At 31.6% G+C, this 20,351-nt stretch overlaps 2 protein-coding genes across 2 annotated transcripts in view; one reads left to right on the forward strand and one right to left on the reverse strand.

The window, feature by feature from the left end:
- Window positions 1-20,351, reverse strand: part of LOC126742483 (synapsin) — a 72,658-nt gene that overhangs the window by 16,137 nt on the left and 36,170 nt on the right. The gene's annotated exons all lie outside the window — the stretch shown is intronic.
- Window positions 59-20,351, forward strand: part of LOC126742119 (tissue inhibitor of metalloproteinase) — a 48,793-nt gene continuing 28,500 nt past the window's right edge. The window contains exon 1 of the mRNA XM_050448678.1: window positions 59-268. The gene's annotated coding sequence lies outside the window, so the exon portion shown is untranslated. The remainder of the gene's footprint in view (window positions 269-20,351) is intronic.

Genomic DNA, 20,351 nt, shown 5'->3' on the forward strand with positions numbered 1-20,351 from the left:
TGCACTCAATTCGGGAGGTGGAATTATTTATAAAGCCGAATGTAAATATTCTTACGTGGTCGCCGCACAAGGTTTCATTTTCGATCTGATGTTCGTACAGTCGCGGTCCTACGAGCCGGTGATTTTTTAAACTTTTACCGAGTCCGCTTTCGTGCGATTTTCGTGATTTTTCTTCTATATGACAGTGGAAAATTTGATTTTGTGCGATTGAGGTACTATGAGTTTTTGGAGGTTTAGTTGAGGCGATTAGTTCCGGGATTTTTGAATGGTAAAAAATCAAAATTTTGTTTTTTTTTTCAAACAATATTTAAATTTTGTGAGTAACCGGCTAAAGTACCTGAAAGTTTACATAATTACTTAAATTTGCAAATATTAGCTCAGTAAACTTATTAGTAACACACTGACATCATTTTTCAGACAGGTTAATGTAAATTTTTCGATACGATGATAATAATATAAGCGAAACAATAAATTTAATATTTACTTTTTGATTAAATGTACAGTAAGTGGCTTGTATATGAATCACTTTTTTTCTGCATTTTTTTGAATATTTTATCTTAGTTTAATTGATTCCGATATAGCATACCATATATAGTAATTTAATTTATAATTATAGATGAAAATAAATATTAAAATTATTTAATACATTTATAAAACTTTTGTTTAAATGCATAAGTTGTTTCTTATTTCAGGCAATTATTTTCCTAATAATTAAAGCCATTTTCCAGGCATATAAATCCAAAATGGTCGTTTTTATCACTGAGACAAAAAAACATACAATCAAACTTTTAACTGTTAAATTAACACTTTTTGAACTTTTCAATATCTATTATAGACCTTTCACAAATATTTTCGATAAAAGACTATACTACTTAAGTCCTGCAAACCTAACTCCTAGAAGGTACAATACCTATTGTGCCTTCGTTATTTTTGTTTTTAATTAAATAAATAATAATTTATTTATAGGAAACAGATAAAATTAATTAGTAGCTACAAAGTTTGATTAAAAATTAATAATTACTACCAGGCCACACAAAATAGATGTATAAGTTTCAATTGTCAAAGAAAGAAATTTTTCGATTCCGAGAGATTGACCGGCAATAGCGTAAGTATTTTCAGCCATTTTTGGTGGATTTTTGAAATCCTTTGCCACCCTTCAAAATTTTTCGTCTGATATATTCAAGGGATTTGAAGTCAATTTTCTATTTCAATTTATTAACAATCCTGTTCCAGGCTTTCGTAATAATTTTCCAATTAAGCTTAATCCAAGGTAAATAAAGCCTTTTTTGTGTTTTTTTTTACAAATGTGTTTAAATATTTCCAGACATTTGACGAAATTTTAAATTCCGTTCAGACTTTTGGAGTCGTTTTAAATTTAATTCTATAATTCTATATTTTATTTCAGGCTTTTGAAGATTCCTCCAGAATATTTGAAGCAATGTTTTGGGAACTTTTGCGACCCTTTAATACCCTTCTGAATTTATCGTTATTCCTGATATATTCTAGAGATTTGAGGTCAATTTTTCATTTCAATTTATTGACAATCCTGTTCCAGGCTTTCGTATTAATTTCCCAGTTTATTTTAGATCTTTGCAGGTAATCCAAGGTAAATAAAGCCATTTTTTCTTCGAAAATATTTCCAGGCATTTGAAGCCATTTTAATTTTCTTTCTGTCCTTTGGAGTCGTTTTAAATTTAATTCCAGACTTTTCAGGCTACCTTCCAGGAACTTGAAGTAATTTTTCCTGAATTATTGAAACACGTTGCTGTCTGTTCAACTTTACAGACAACAACTTTACAGTCATTCTTTAAGTAGTACCGGAATTTCAAACCATTTATATATATTTTATAATTACTTGTGACTTCCAAGCATTTAGGGTAATTCTATATTTTATTCCAGGCTTTTCAAAATTTCTCCAAAGTATTTGAAGCTATTTTTATCTATGGGTTTTTGCACCCTTTGCTACCCTTCTGAATTTATCATCGTTTCTGATATATTCCAGAGATTTGAAGTCAATTTTCCATTTTATGTTATTGGCAATTATTGACAATCGTGTTCCAGGCTTCTGTATTAATTTCCCAGTTTATTTCAGATCTTTGAAGCTGTTTTCAGCTTAATCCAAGTAAAAAAATTAAACCATTTTTTCTTGAGAAATATTTCCAGATATTTGAAGCCATTTTAAATTCATTTCAGACTTTTAAAGTCGTTTCAAATTTAATTCCAGGCTTTTGAAGCTCCCTTCTAGAGATTTGAAGTCATTTTTCCTGGATTATTGAAACAATTTGGTGTCCTTGCAACTTAACAATCATTCTTTATGTAGTCCAGAAATTTCAAACTATTTTTATATATTTTATAATTATTTGCGTCTTCCAGGCATTTGGGGTAATTGTAAATCTTATTTCGGGCTTTTGAAGCTCCCTCCAAAGTATTTTATTTATATTAATATTAATTTGATACCAAGTAAACATTAAACGCTCAATTGTTTAAAATAATTATTTCTTAATTTTTGAATAAAAATATGCAAAAAATTTCTACTTAATTAACTAATAATAATTAACTCAACGACTAAGTTTTTACATGTTTTTAAAGTTTGACTACCGCTCAAATATAGGTTCTTTCGAAAGTTCTTTTGTTGAATCAACCATTTCCAGTATGACAAACCTAAAAATGTTGATTCAAATGATACATTTTACTCGATATATCGTTTTTTCGAGAAAAACTTTTCTAGGGTTTTCTAAAAATGAATTTTCTATTTTTGATTAAAATGGATAATCAAGAACCTCATTAGAAGACCGTTTAAAAGAATGTTTGTCCCCAACACTAATTATTTTTTGTTCTGCTAAATTGAGAAGAGCAATAAGACCATGAAATAAATGTGGTTTCTGTTGTTATACATGGTGGTTAATAATTAGTGCGACAAACTTGGAGGGGTTGCAGAGAACTTCAAAATAAGCAAGTTTACGCCATAAACTTCTATCCGAAAATTATTAGATTTTGAGATACAGGGTGATAAAATTTTAAGAAAAATCTTATTTTTAATATTAGTAATGGTAAAAATTCACTTTCTGGTACCGAATTCCATATTAAAAGCAAGTAATTTTTTCCCTATAAGAAATACTATAAATATTATCAAACGGATGAAACTAAAAATTTGAATTATAGCGAGAAATAAATTTCGAACAATGGATTTTATTTTTTTATGCGAAAACGGTACGTCGGAGAAAACAAAGCCAAGCGACAAAATTTACTCGAAATTAAATGAGGATTTGAAACATATTTTTTATTTGAAAAAAAAAAAACAGTGGCCTACCATTTTTTTAGAGTCCACTAGGTGCCGCATGGACGCCACTGATAAAATAAAAAAATTTATTATATAATAAAAAATAGTACTAGATGCATAGAAACTACCTAGGAATTCTTAGAAAAATATCTACAAGGATGTCAAATTTATTGTGAAACATAAGATTTTTTGTCCCATACTTACTTTGTCCCACTAATTATGAAACACCCTGTATACCTACTGATAAATAACAGAACTAATATAAACATGACACTGTTAATATAAACGTTGACCCATTTGGTATGTTGATCTGCATATTTTACCAATTATAATGCTCTTAAAAATATATTATAAACTAAAACGACTTCGACTTCCTACCAAAAACTAAATAATCAGCGAAAACAATTCGCAAAACAATAATAAATCAAGCAAAGGAATTTAAATTGCTTATATACCGACGGTCTGGAAAATTCATTTAGATTAGATCGTACTTGGATGACATCACGATACGACATTGTAATCAATGAAATTCCTAAAAGGAGGTTATCGTTACTATAACGCTTGCAATTCGGCGTGTAATTAATAATCGGTTTTACCCCCGCAATTGGGTCAATCGTGGGGGAGATATTGGTTGAAGGCAAATGAGTGGTTTTAGTTTAAAAAGTTGGAATTTTGTTTTCATTCTCCGTCCTTTTTTATTCCAGTTTTTACTAGTTATAGACATAAAAAGTCGCTAAGGCTATCCTTTTTTTTATCTCATTATATCACTGTTTTGTGTCCAAATATAATACATTTAAGAAAGAAATTTAAAAAAATAATAATTTAAGATTTTTTTTACTGGGTTATGAAAATGATCACACATTTTTTCACGCTTTTGGATGGATGAAGTTGTTACAACCACTACTGAGAATGTTTAGATGAGTTTTTAAAATCGCAATCGAGATAAATATTTTGCTGCGAACAAAATTAAAAGGATTAGAAACAATTTCTGTTATTAGTTTTGGGTCAAAGAAGCTAATAAAATCACTGTTGGGATAAATATGTTATTGCATTCAAATCAAGTAATGAAAAGCCTTGATAATCATTGGTGAGATAATAGTTGTAAATGTCCAAATTCGATCAATTAGCTAAGCTGGTTAATTAAGTCGATGATCGATTAACTAAGCTGCAGAATAATTTGCAAGATAAACCGTACTTGCATATACGCCTCTAGGGATAAAAATTAATTAAGTTGATTGATCACTATTGAGGTAAATATGTGATGGCATTCATAAAAATAAAGATTTTTTTTTACTGGTTACTGATTGAAAATCACTGTCGAGATTATTTTTGTATTGTCTCCAATCTAGCAAGGATAGATTTTTTTTCAAGGGTTATGGGTGAATAAACGACTAAAATCACTATTTTTTATCGGTTATCAATTAATTGAACCATAAAATCATTGTTACTGATAAAAATGTTTTTATGTTACATTCACTACTGATATAAATATTTTGGGACAACCAAAGTCCACGCTGATTAAAATATAAACTAAAAAATTAAAACAGTCATAATTAATAGCGAGCTCTGAAGATGAAATACTTGATAATCACTGGAAAAATAAATAAATAATAAAATATTAATATAAAGTATGAAAATATGTTGCTGTTATTATTTTAGGCCGATAAGCCTTTAAAATCACTGCTAAGGTAAATATGGTTTTGCATCCAAATTAAATAATTAGAATACTTATGTTACTGATTGGAAATTATTAAAATCACTGGTGAGATAATTATTGTATTGCCTCCAATCCAACCAGAAAAAAATGTATGTATTTTATTTATAAGATAATAAATGTTTAAAAAAATTACTGTCGAGATAATTTTGTAATATCATACGAGCCAATTCAGATAATAAACTACTGTTTTTTTACTGGTAGTCAACGAAAAATTAATGAATATCACTGATGAGATAATTATTCTATTACCTCGAACCTGACAATTTTTTTTTAAGATTGTAGGTAAATAATTGTATACAATCACTGTTGATATAAACCCAAACCAATAAGGGAAAAACATAATTTCCCTTATTGGTTTGGACATTTTGAAAATATAGATTTAAAAACTGGACACTAGTGAGTATTCGTGTGTTCTATACATGAGACACTAAATTATATTTAAAAATTTTTGACTGGTTTTTAAGATATAAATAAATTTTACAAGGGTATATAGTAAATATTGTAAAAAAGTGTAGAGACTAGAGATGCTCTCTATTTTCCAGAAAAATTTAAAGTTAGAAACTTAAAAATTGGACACTAATGAGCATTCAAGTATCCTGTGCATAAAACACTAAATTTTATTTAAAGATTTTTGACTAGTTTTTGAGATATAAATAAATTTTTCAAGGGTATATAGTAAATAAGGTAAAAAAAGTGTAGACTAGAGACGCTTTCTATTTTCCATAAAATTTTTAAATTTAGAGACTTAAAAACCGAATACTAGTGAGCACTGAAGTATCCTGTGCATAAGACACTAAATTATATTTAAAGATTTTCAACTAGTTTTTCAGATATAAATACATTTTTCAAGGGTATGAAATGCTTTATTTATAAAAACGCTATCTAATCTGTCTCACAAATCTTTTCCTTTAAGGCCTCTCAAACTGAAAAAACCTAAACCTTGGTCTACCCAAGGCTTACGTATATCTGCTAAGAACATGCGTTCATTATTCAATGTTGGAAAATTCTCGGACATTTCTTTCATGACTATGTAAGACTATATAAACAAATTTATCAAAGGACTCTAAAAGCGGCAAAAGACATTTACTATAACAGGAGACAGGCAAAGTCTGGTAATGTCGCTAAAGAATCATGGTCGATTGTTAATAATCTGAGAAATAAATCTTTTAAGTCCAATACTATCTCTACCTCTCCTGAGAACCTCAACAATTATTTTGTAAATGTAGCGAAGAATCTAATGAGTACCATAGCTCCTACCCACGATCCACTTTCTTATCTTTCTAGTGCAGATGAGAATTTACACAGTTTTTTCTTTACGCCAATAGTATTACCTGAGCTTCGCAGTACGATTAGGGAAATCAAAAAAAAGAGCTCTTCTGGAACCGATGGACTCTTGTTGAACATGTTTCTAAACCTGCCAGAGTGTACATTAAACCATCTTACAAATTTAATCAACCTGTCTTTTCAAAAAGAAGTTTTTCCCAACTGCCTTAAGAAGGCAATAATAATCCCTCTACATAAAGGAGGAGATCGTCGTTGTCACTGCAATATCTGCTATGTTTTCTATAGAACGAAACTATGCCATGTGCATATTTCTCTACAGAAGACCGGCAAATATAGTAATTTTATATATGCTATGTGAAGCACTAAATTGTAATTAATGCTATGTGCTAAGACTAACACATGACATAAATTTCTGCCAAGAATTTACCACGTGACTGGAAAAAAATTGTCACATAGCAGATATTACATAACCTCAAAAAGGCAATTTCACTATTTTATTTAGTTTAATAACAATAACAAGGGCATAATAACAATAACAACAATAACATAGGCAAGTTCATTATTTTATTTAGTTTAATAACAATATTTAGGTTGGGCTTTAATTTGTGTTGTGGCGTTTTGCGATTAAACAAATAAAAAATGTGTTCTCGTGGAAAATTAATGATAAAAATGGCTTTAAAAGATAATTACCGCAATTCTGGTAAGTTGGATGTTTAGTTATTTTGATGCTTTTAAATAATTTGGTTTTTGGGTCTTCTCTTTAAAGCATCAACTAGTAAGGCTTTTCGAACTGCTTATGACGATTTATCGGATGACAATGAACCATTACGCAAACTATTATCAAAAAACCTTAATAAATCTAACCCTGAAGAATTAACTATCCGTAAGTAGTATTTTGTTGGTGTTTTTGTAGATATAAATTGCAATATAAAAGTCAACAAATTTAAAAATTATGTATCTGCTATTTTCCTACGTTATTGTCAAATTAAAGAGAATTATTAACTTTACATTAGTACATTGTCATTATGTTTTTATGTTATAGATGTACATGAAACAACTTCTGAGGTAGATGCTCAACCGACTGTATTATTTGAGGTCCCAGTTAATGAAAATTTTATGTTGTCTCCTGATGTACTACATGAAATGAAAAGTCAGAACCTAATAATCCAAATTAATGACAAAGAAGTATTAGACTGCTCAGGACATGACGAAAATATTAATCATGACGTTGAGGGCGAAGTAGAAATAGAAATGTTAGAAGAAGAAAATCATGATAATTTGCTAAATGAGAGGGAAATTCTTGCAGAAGCTAGTAGCGCCATAAACAAGCTGCAAAAATCCCGAGAAGTAACTAAGTTAAAAAGACTGAGAGGTGAGAGCTACATAGGGTACACTCGGTCAAAAAAAGGAATTATAAGGCATGGCAAAGTAAGGAAGGAGAGATGTATGAAATGTAGATGCTGTCATAGTGAAACATCTAGAAAAAAGACAAGCAAGAGTTTTCTGTGTCATCAAGTAACGAAAGAACTAAGAAAGAAAGCATTCGATTATTTTTGGAGTTTGCCAAGCTGCGTTTCAAGAAAATCTTACCTTAGAGGTTTAGTTTCGACCACAGATATAAAAAGAAGGAGAAAAGAAAATAGCAATAAAACAGACAATCGCAAAAAACAGTCTCATTCTTGTTATCTCCCACTGGAAACTGGTAACATCTTGTTGAATCATCTCGGATGAAAATTATGTTGCAAATCAGGCTAAATCAAATGTAACAAAATGTATGAAAATACAAGCCCGTCAGTGGTTGAAAGACTTACCGAAGGTCCCGAGCCATTATTGTCGGAGCTCTTCTACAAAAATGTACCTTGAATCTGTATTTAGATCAACCCTCCATATTTATAAAGTGTACGTTAATTTTTGCACAGAAAAGAACACAAAACCAGTATCACGTACACTATTTACAAATATCTTAAAATCTGAGAAAATTGCTATTCACAAACCTAGGAAGGATCAATGCGATCTATGTTGCTCGTGGAATACAGGTAATGTCCCAGAAAATGTATACAATGACCACTTAAGGAAGAAAAACGAGGCTGAGCAAGCTAAAAAAAGCGCAAAAGAATCTGCCTCGAATGAAAAGCTAATTGTAACAATGGACTTGCAAAGTCTCCTTTTGGCGCCAAAGTTGGAAGCGTCTGCAGTATATTACAAACAGAAATTGCAAATCCATAATTTTACAGTTTACGCACTTAACGACAAAAGTGTGGATCTTTATGTTGATTTATCTCTATATTTTATTTATTGGCACGACAGCAATGGCATCGAAAATGCTATTCAAGAGAAAACTTACAAGCATGTTGTTCTGATATCCGATGGTTGCGGGTATCAGAACCGCAATAAGATTTTTTCTAGTGCCCTTAATAATTTAGCAAAAAATTTAAATATTACCATAGAGCAGCTCATCTTAGAACGTGGGCATACAATGATGGAGGCTGACTCAGTTCGTTCCTTGAGGTATACTTTAAGCCCCCAATTTATGCGCCATGTGACTATATCAGTCGAATGAGGCAGGCAAGAGACCATCATCCATACAGGGTACATAACTTAAACTTTACTTTTTTTTAAAAATACGATAATGTTAAAGTCAGTTTTGGTTCAATAAAACCTGGAAGAGACGTAAAAGTAACATATATACGTGGACTATTATATTTGCCATCCGGCATCATGAAGTACAAATTGAATCACAGCGATGATTGGATTGAATTCGAAAAACCTCGTCAAAGTCGCAATAAACTACAATCTACAGAGCTTCCGTCTGAACCGCAGCAACTACATTTAGCTCCAATAAAAATAACAAAGCACATTTGTACACTTGCAAGAACTAAAAAATGTTGAATGATTCTCTGCCGCATCTTTAAATACTATCTATGTATGTATTACATCATACCTCTAATAATTACAATGTAATTTTGAAATAATAAACTGGTTTCTAAACTCTTTTTATTGCTTTCTTTTAATTTTTATTGAGAAATACCAGCTATGTGCATCTTGGTAAAAACGCAAAATATGACATGTTTAAAAAGTTAACTGCCAACATCTGCTATGTATATAGTAATGACAATCAATACCTGCTATGTGTAAGCAACGTTCAATTTTTACAAACGATCAAAACCCTACTATATTTTCTGTTTTTTACTATCACAATATATTCTGAAATGGTTCTGCCAAAATTCCATTACCTTAATAAAATTTTAAACTTATAATTGTCACAAGGGTCTAGTTTTCCCTTTCTACTACAAAAACAAGTTTTTTCACATAGCAGATATTGCCGTGACAACGATGAGATAAAGATCAGTCTTCCAACTATCGCCCAATTGCTCTTCTTCCCACACTATCAAAAATTATTGAAAGATTAGTGAAAAAAAGGCTCCTATCATTTGTACTGAAATTTAAAATACTCACTTCTCAACAATTTGGATTTTTAAATAACCCATGCATAAATGATGCTATGTTTTCCCTTTTTAATAATGTATACTGTAGCTTAAACAACCAACATCCTACGCCAACAATCTTCTGTGATTTTTCTAAAGCTTTTGATTGCGTAAACCATGATATCTTAATAAAAAATTGCAACACTACGGGTTTACAGGTATGCCCCTCGAATGGTTTAAGTCATATCTCAATAACAGGAGTCAGTTTGTGAGGATTGATGCTACGACCCAATAGAATGTGGAGTGCCTCAAGGTTCAGTGCTTGGCCCTATTTTGTTTCTCATATTTATCAATGATATCGCTAGTCTGAATATCAAAGGAAGAACCTGCCTATTCGCGGATAATACTAGTTTTAGTAATCCGGAGTAATCCGGATATTGCCGAACTTAATTTGCAATCTTTTGTACTAAATAACGCAACCACTGACGAAGCCGATTCAGTGAAATTTTTGGGGCTTACTGTTGACAAGTCGTTAAAATGGGACCTGCACATTAACCCTTTAACAAGAAAATTAAGCTCCGCTTGTTTTGCGCTAAGATCAATTTTCAAGGAGCTTAGCCTCTCAACCTCTATAACAGTGTATTTTTCCCTCTTTGAATCACACCTTCGTTACGCCCTTCCTTTTTGGGGTGTGTGTAGTATCACTCAATTTGACAAAATTTTCAGACTTCAAAAGAGAGCTTTGCGTTATACACTTAGACTTAATTATAGAGCTCATTGCCAGTATTTCTTTAAAAAATTTAATATCCTAACTTTGCCGTCACTATATTTATATATGAGTCCGTTTGTCTAATTCGCAAGCACGTTTCATCAAATTCAGATAGGCCATCCCATAATTATCCTCTCAGAAACGCGGAGTATGATTTATATCTGCCTACTCCACATTCAGTATTGGTAAAAAACTCTATAGTGTACAAAGCAAAAAAAATGCACAATCATTTGCCTTTGAACATCAAGTCCATCACATCTTTTCCTACTTTCCGTAAGTAGGAAAGTACTGGAGAGAGCCTTTTACTCGGTAAACGATTTTTTTAATACTTAATTTTAACTTCACACACACAGACTGATTTATTGTTTTTATATATAGTGTTTTATGTAGCTATATCTATATCTTACTTTTCTTTTATACTTTTTTAACGAACACTTTTGTATATTTTTATATATATACTTTTTTGCTTTCTTAGGTTTCCCTTTTTTTTCTTTTTTTGACATTGTATACATGCAATTGTATATTTTTTAACTTTTAATTTTTAATTGTGTTTTATTTATTTATTCATACTTTTGACCACATACAATTATTGATTTGTATAAGTTTGTATATTTGTTTTACTAGTTTTATTTTATTTTTGTGTGTTTTGTTTGTTTTTATGTTTACTTTAGTTATCAGCTTTGTCTACAAATTGTAAAATTTGTTGACAATAAAGCGATTGATTGATTGATTGATAGTAAATAATGTTAAAAAGTGTAGAGACTAAAGACGCTCTCTATTTTCCAGGAAATTTTTAAAGTCAGAGACTTAAAAACTGGACACTAGTGAGCACTCAAGTATCCTGTGCATAAGACACTAAATAATATCCAAAGATCTTGACTAGTTTTTGAGATATAAATAGATTTTTCTAAGGTGTATAGTAAATAATGTAAAAAAGTATAGAAACTAGAGACGTTCTTTATTTTTCAGGAAATATAAATTTAATTACTGATGATCTCTTAAAATCACTATCTAAAATAAATATTTTATTGCACATTTTTTTAGATCCCCTGATACTTTTTTTCAGGATTGTCGGTCTATAACCTCTAAAATTATTACTGTGATAAATATGTTATCGCATAAGAGACCAACAAATCTTTAACTAATTTTGAGGGTATCTACGTTTAAAATAACTTCAAGATAAATATTTTTTTACCGCTTACCAAAATCACTACTAAGATACAAACAAAGAATCTTTAACTGGTCTAAAATCACTGCCAAGATTAATTGCTCGAAAAGTGGTTTATTGAGGCCACTATTTTGTCTCTTTTAAATACTCAGTGATCATACGTAAAAAATAAACAAAACTTTTTCCTCTCAATATTTACGTAATAGGCAATTTGGCAAGTGACATGTTTACGGCGCTTTTTTACCGAATTTTCATTTAACCGATCCGCCAACAAATATTTATTACTTTCGACCGCATATAAACGCGACTTATTTTAAGAGCTCATAAAGTTTATTTAAAAAAAAAAATATAATAATTTCATTGGTCTAAAACATGTCCATCCACTTCATTAGCAGTCCATTCATGACTTAATTATGTAAATTAATGTTATATAATTAATTTCGACTATAGTACGGTAATATGAATTTTATTTGAGAAGTTTGTTTGATTGGATATACAGTGTGAATCGACTTTTACTCCTCTAAATGAACCCATTTACGACCCATTGTTTTGTAAATTTACGAGATACAAAACGGACAAATTGATTTTTATAGGCAAATAAAAATCGTTCTGCCAACTAAAAACGGAAGTTCGGTAACATGGTTCGTACCCACACAAATAGTTCAATACCGTCACCACCGCTCCTATTTTAAGACACTGGCCGAATAATAATTGAGAAAAAAATTATAAATAAATAAAATTGTGTTTGCAAAGCACTTGAACCGGTCTGCCCAACCAAATTTCTTACTTTTTTTTTAATTTAATGCCCAGAAGCCATGTCTGCTTCACTTGTTGGCAAATAATACGATTCGACTGGATTGTTTTATCTGCCCACGGAAATCGTTGTATAAAACGGTTAATGAATCATAATGGCGATCTTACAAGGGTTGTATTGTTATTTTATTGTGCTTCCTACGTAATAAGTTCTTAGTGCTTTAAAATTTTCTGCTAGAAAAACCATTTTTCCACTTGTTCCGTCTCCTTTTTTTTAGTCTAAAATGTTAAAGGGAAAACTTGCTGCATTTCACTTTTCCTTAGAGAATTTTTCCTTAGTTCTCTAAGGAAAAGTGAGAGCACAACAAAAGAAACCTAATAAGGTAATTGCATTTCACGAGACGCTACACACCAATTCAGGAAAGCGCCTTAAGAATTTAATGGAAATTACCGTGGAAAATTCTCTTAAAGTCGACTGGTGAGCTCTAATTTTAGGCCGTTATTAATAACTGACATTTTAGGGTTTAATTAGTGTCAATAGCCTCTGGGAAATCTTATTGTAATTATTAGTAAGAGACTTTTTTATATAGCAATAATTTTCAAGCTCAATTATAAGTAGGTTATATAAATGGTAACCTAAAAAGATGTAATACATCAGTCACCGCATCTGATGAATCGTTTTGCCATTGACATTTTCTAGGTTCTTCGTTGCAACTTTAAATTTAGTCGTAACCGACCTAGAAATGAGAATGTGCATCGTCCGCATTTGTTTTTGTGTAAATTCGAGTATATTTTGCCGCACGGACACGAGTCGTCAAATAAAAACACGCTTAGGTTACTGAAAATAATTTATTTAGCAAAACATTTCGTTCACCATCATGATAATATGACATCATTGTTTATTTAAACATTCACCTCCAAAAAATTAAAACAAAAAACATTCTTCTAAACGTGTTGTTCAGGTATCAACATTTTTTATCTAGAAGTTATTCGGGTTTTGTAGAACCTGTTTAAGAAATTATGGTAATACTTGGAAGACATAACCTCATAAAAAGTCAATTATTTCGAAAACTACTGAAGATATTTCAGTTAAACAAAGAGCATCTTATTAAACAAACAATTTCCTAAAATTCTTGTTAAGGCTCTAAAACATTTTATCCAGAAGTGTATAAGTTATTCAGGTTTTTGTAGAACATAATTAAAAAAGTTTAGATAATACTTAGGTGATATAACCTCACAAACATTTATTATTTCAAAAACTACTTAAGATAATGATTTAAATTAAACAAAAAGCATGTTATTAAACAAACATTTTCCCAAAATTCTTGTTTATGTTCTAAAAGATTTAATCAGAATTTGTAACTTATATAGGTTTATCTAGTACACAGTTAAAACAAATTATAGTTATATCTAGGAAACATAACCTCATAAAAAGTCAATTATTTCGAAAACCACTGAAGATATTTCAATAAAACAAAAAGCATCTGAAGGAACAAAGATGTTCCTAAAATTCTTGTTAATGTTCCAAAATATTTTATCCAGAAGTTTGTAACTTATCGATATGTTTGTAGGACATAATTTAGAAAAATTAGTCATACTAAGGTAACATAACCTCATAAAGAATCAATTATTTGAAAAACAACTGGCGATATTTCAATAAAACAAAAAGCATATTATTAAATGAAGATTTTTCGATAATTATTGTTAAGTTTGTAAAACATTTTATCCAGAAGTTTGTATGTTATCAATATTTTTGTAGGGCGTATTTAAACAATATACAACAACATAGTTATACTAAGGTAACGTAACCTCATAAAAAGTCAATTATTTCGAAAACCACTGAAGATATTTCAATAAAACAAAAAGCATATTATTAAATAAAGATTTTCCAAAAATTCTTTTCAAGCTTCTAAAATATTCTATTTAGAAGTTTATAAGTTATCCCGGTATTTGTTTGGATAAATTTAAACAAATTATAGTTATATAAATTAACATAACTTCATGAAAAGTCAATCATTTTGAAAACTATTGAAGATATTTCAATGAAACAAAAAGCATCTTAATAAGCAAAGATGAAGCAAGGATGTTATCCGGAAATGTGTAAGTTATCTAGGTTTTTGTAAAAAAAATTATAGAAAAAATAATAGTTATATTAAGATAACATAACCTCAGAGAAAATCAATTACTTCCAGAACTACTGTAGGTATTTCCGTAAAACAAAAAGCATCTTATTAAATACTGATTTTCCTAAAATTCTTTTTTAAGATTTTATAACAATTTATCCAGAAGCTTGTAAAGTATCCAGGTTTTTATAGGATATACTCAAAAAAATCAGGGTTATACTTAAGTAACATAACTTCAGAAAAATCAATTATTTCGAAAATTCGCGAATATATTTCAATGAAACAAACAGCATCTTATTTAACCAAGATTTTCCTAGATTATTGTTAAGGTTCTAAAACCTTTTATCAAGAATTTTGTAACTTATACGGGTTTTTGTAGGATATACATAAAAAAATTAGGGTTTTACTTAGATAACTTAACCTCACAAAAAATCAATTACTTCGAAAACCACTGAAGATATTTCAATGGAACAAAAAGAATATTATTAAACAAAGATTTTGCTAAAATTCCTGCTAAGGTTCTAAAATATTTTATCCAGAAGTTTGTAACTTGCAGGTTTTTGCTTTGTAGGACATAATTGCAAAAATTATAGTTACACTTAGGCAAAATACCGTCATGCATGCATTCTCCCACAGAACTTTGGACTGTCCATGTATATGGTAAAAATGCTTCCTTGTATCAAATAACATCATTACAAAAAGGCTGATTTTGACTTTTTAAATGCCTTAAGCGGGAAATTTGAGTTATTACTGTAATACTATTTATTAATTGATCGTGCATTGGACATTTTTGTATATACGTTTATTAGTTATTAGTCTGCTCGTTGCTTTGTAATTTAGTGAGTTCCTTAAGTTGTAGTGTATATATAAAAAAGGCTCAACAGTGGGAAAGAGATCCCACAGTAGCTCTGATTCTACTAGCTCATCAGATAGTGAGTATGAGAATTACTGTTATCAAAGATAATACTACTGCGAATACCTATATACTACCGTTGTAGTATTATCTTTGCCGTTATATGAAATCGAGGCGTGATTCAAGAAAACGTTCAGTGGAATCAGGAAAACGCGATGATTTAAGGAGACGTCCAGAATCACGTGTTGTAGAAACTCCTGAGCCGGAAACAACTAAACAACGTTTCAAACGTTTGGAGAAAATGATTGAAAATTTGGCTTTACGAAAGGACGAAAATAGCAAGGTCAGTACAATTTGACCTAATGTGAAGGCGGATTGTATTCCAGAGTTTTCCCCGAAAAGACAAATCTGACTACCCAACAGTGGTTAAATAAGGTCGACCAATTTAAAGATGTCAACCAGTAGGACAAGATTAATGCCGTGAGTCTACAAACGATGCTAAATAAAAAGAAAGATCCAAATGAAAGCATGACATCGTATTATTTTGAAAAAAATGGAACTGCTAAGAACATGCGACGTTAATGGAAAAAGAGCTGTGTCATGTTTAATACTGGACTCTGTGATACTAACGTACAAAATGGTGTCAGAGCGGACCGCTACCAAACGCCGGAAGATCCATACGAAGAATATTTGTCAGTTCTTCATAAACAGCCGACAGCAAAACACTCAATAAGAAATTATGTAAGCAAACCTGAACATCATCAAAATGCTTCCGACCTTCGAGCAATCATAAAAGGTAAACGATCAGTTCATAACACTAACTTCCAGCCGAAATGCTTTAACTGCGGTCAACGTGGCCATTTAGCAGCAAAGTGCAACGTGGCCATTTAGCAGCAAAGTGCATGAAGCCAGTTTTGGAATGCAAGACAATTTTTTGACGAACATGAAAAATGTGATATTTCTTGGAAAGTATGGCACAACATTTTGGTAAGTCCATTCCATTTGCATGTTTACTTCGTGAGGCCGCTAATTATGAAGCTCAACCTAGTCAAAATTTGGGGGATTATTGCTTTCAAAAGCTTACGAAGTTAAGAGCATTGCAATTGAAAATTCCTGACGAATTTTTATTAGACGCGGTAATTGGTTGGAAGTATCAGAGTTCACATTTGAAATCGAGTATAGAGCTGGCACACGAATGGCTCACGTCGATGCGTTAAGTCGAAATCCAATCAATGTAGAAGTACACCAGGTAGATATAACAGAAGCCGAATGGATAGTAGTAACACAACTTGAAGATCCTCACATCAACCGTATAAGAAAAATTTTAGAATTACGTCAAGAAAATCGAGAAACGAAGCAGTATTTCGAGGAATATAAGCTGAAAGATAATAAATTATATAAGAAGTTAAAAGATGGGAAACTAGCATGGGTAGTTCCTCGAATGGCAAGAATGCAGATATGTAGACTGTGTCATGATAATTCTGGTCATTTGGGCATTGATAAAACCATAAAGCGCATTTGTGAAAATTATTGGTTTGCACAAATGAGGCGATTTGTCACAAAGTATATCAAGGCTTGTTTACACCGTGCTTATTATAAGACAACGTACGTAATCAAACAAGGTAAACTACATCCAATCGAAAAAATCGCAGTTCCATTTCATACACTTCACATCGATCACGTGGGCCCATTTGTTACAAGCAAGAAGAAGAATAAATTTTTGTTGGTGATTATAGATGGTTTTACCAAGTTTTGTGTATTGGAACCTGTACGTGATCAAAAAAGTAAACATGTTGTTAACGCTTTCATGAATCTAATTCATCTTTTTGGTGTTCCCAATCGTATTATAAGTGATAGAGGAATAGCTTTTACTTCGAAAACGTTTGATAACTTTTGCAAGACTTATTGGATAAAACATGTGTTAAATGCTGTTGCTACTCCGAGAACCAACGGCCAATGTGAAAGGTAAAATAAGACTATTGTTAACGCTTTGGCTGCGACAACAGTAGAAAAAGAAGCTGACAACTGAAACCAGTTTATCAAAAAAATACAATGCTCACTAAATACTTCATTTAACGAGCTATAAATGCCACACCAATGGAATGTTTAATCGGTTGCAAATCAAAGAATATAGCTGAAGCATGGATTTTAAACGAAGTGCAAGTTCAAATTGAAAGATTGGGTTTACATGAGTTGCGAGAAAGCATTTCCCAACGCATAACCGAAAAGATCAACGAAAGCAAAAAGAAAGATATGACAAGACCAGAAAAGAGGCTACGAAGTATCAAGAAGGAGATGTAGTGCTGGTGCGAATAGTCAGTGAGATTCCAACGGGGTCAAGCCGAAAACTGTTACCGAAGCTCAGAGGGCCATTCCGCATAACACAAGTGTTATGATCGGTATGAGGTCCAGGACTTACGAGAGGGAGCCAAACGAGTTAGCAGACCGATGGTGGTGTCTCCTGATTTGATTAAGAAATGGAATACTTTTCAAGACGATGAATTGTGAGTATAAGACGTATACTTACAAAGTAAGGTCAAAGGATCTTAATTAAGATCAAAGGATCGCCATAAGTCAACGTATTTATGCATGCGAACTAAGGCCAAAGGATCTTAGTTATGAGCTATGATTAACGATTCTCAAGTAGAGATCAACGGATCTCTCTAGATCAATGGATCTATATTTACGAATTAAGATCAAAGGATCTCCATAGATCAACGGATCTATGTACACAAATTAAGGTCAAAGGATCTTAGTTGAGATCAACGGATCTCCATAGATCAACGGATCTATGTGTGTAAGTTGTAAATATTGTGTCTTAATTGAAGTCAACGGATTTCCATAGATCAAAGGATGTATGTCTATACGAACTAACATCAACGGATTTTAGTTGAGATCAACGGATCTCCATAGATCAAAGGATCTATGCGTATGAGTTAAGATCACAAATTTATATCTGAGATCAAGGGATCTCTCTAGATCAACGGATCTATATTTACGAACTAAGGTCAAAGGATCTTAATTAAGATCAAAGGATCTCCATAGATCAACGGATCTATGTACACAAATTAAGGTCAAAGGATCTTAGTTGAGATCAACGGATCTCCATAGATCAACGAATCTATGTGTGTAAGTTGTTAATATTGTGTCTTAATTGAAGTCAATAAATTTTCATAGATCAAACGATCTATGTCTATACGAACTAAGATCAACGGATTTTAGTTGAGATCAACGGATCTCCATAGATCAAAGGATCTATGCGTATGAGTTAAGATCACAAATTTATATCTGAGATCGACGGATCTATTTGTATTTGATCGACGGATCAAAGAAATAATACTTGAGGTCAAAGGACCTCGGCAATTACTTATAACGTTAAGGGCTAGCATATCACATGAACAAAATTGGAAAAAGTCCCTAGTTACTGTCAGATGGGGCATCAATACAGCGGTAACCTCGTTCACCGGGAAATCGCCTCATGAGCTATTTCTTGGTTATCAGCCACGTGGTATTGATGACGCTTATCTTACAGCTTGACCTGCCGATTGTGAGAGCGGAAGCGTCAACAAAGATTGCTGAGGGTCAGCAAAAACAAAAGGAGTTGTACAACCAAAGACATGCCGGCATAAAAACGTTTACTGTAAGACAACAAGTCCTTGTCCAAAGAATAATGTGTTCAAATGATGGACAGAGCAAGAAACTCGAACCACGTTATCAAGGGCTCTTCACTGTAACGGCAGTGTTAGATAACGATCGATACGTGGTTGAGGATCTAGCGGGTGCAGAACGCTGTAAAACCGCATATAAAGGGATATGTCCCTCTGATAAATTAAAATTGTTTTCTACAGTTGTTAGTTCTAATGAGTCCGACAGTGACTGCGAGAATTAACAATTGTAGTGAGAAATAGTTTACTAATTGTTGTTTTTATTTTTTTGTTACAGGTAACGCCTACGTAAGAAAAGAGAGCCTTCACGAGGGCGCGAAGATAGTCAGGAATGACCGACTGTAGTCTACGGAAAAGTACCGGGCCCAAAATGAGACCACATGGTGCTAAAAGCAACCCTAGGCTGGGACGTGATAAGAATACTAATGAGCCTTCGAACTATGGTGGGAATTTACCCACATCTGTTATCCAACTGTTTGGACAAACTTTAGATGTGGTAGAATGTATTTTAAAAAGGAAAAGCCCGGTAGTCTGGAATATATATTTGTTGTGAGCACTCGCGTCTTATTTATAAAATTTTGGTCGTTTACATTACTAAGATCATTTTTTTTCCAAATTTTGAGTTAATTAGAGACATATAGTTATTTAGTTAATTTTTCCTCCATAAACCCAATAATCTGGCATACATTTCTTATTGATTAAACGTACCTCGCGGTGAGAAATGATTGACTTTAATTCATTAGGAGTCCATTACGATATGACATTAGGCCTAAGGCTGTAATGGATTGAATTTTATCGAGCTATCGTTTACCTCTAAGTACAAATTAAAAAAAAAAGTTTTGCACAAAAGTTATATTAGTTGCAATGATAAACATTCGAAATTGAAATTGCACAGATAATACACATGAAGAATTGCCACGAAGGTCGTTTAAAGAACAGGTCTTACAAAAATAACGCCAGACAGTACCAAATTCGATACGCTCACTTTCTGAGTCTGTAAAGGTGTAATTTAATTGACATTTTTCTTGAAATTATTGATGGATGCATTAAAATATGGACGCAGTTATTTCTTGTACTAGTTTTAGCCGCTGAAACTGGTTTTTATTTGCTGAAATTGATGGGGTTAGGAAATTTATTGTATGGTAATAACAGGGTTTTTTTCTGTAAAAAGTTTATACGTAAAATTACTGTATTATTTATGTATTTTGTCTGTTTTACGATTAAATTGGAAAAAAATGAGAAAATTTACATTCCCTTGGGGGGAAAAATTTGTAACTATTTAAAATTAAATTAGAAGCGCATTAGGAACTTGAT

The sequence above is a fragment of the Anthonomus grandis genome, chromosome 11 (assembly GCF_022605725.1).
Source record: "Anthonomus grandis grandis chromosome 11, icAntGran1.3, whole genome shotgun sequence".
Taxonomy (NCBI): Eukaryota; Metazoa; Arthropoda; class Insecta; order Coleoptera; family Curculionidae; genus Anthonomus; species Anthonomus grandis.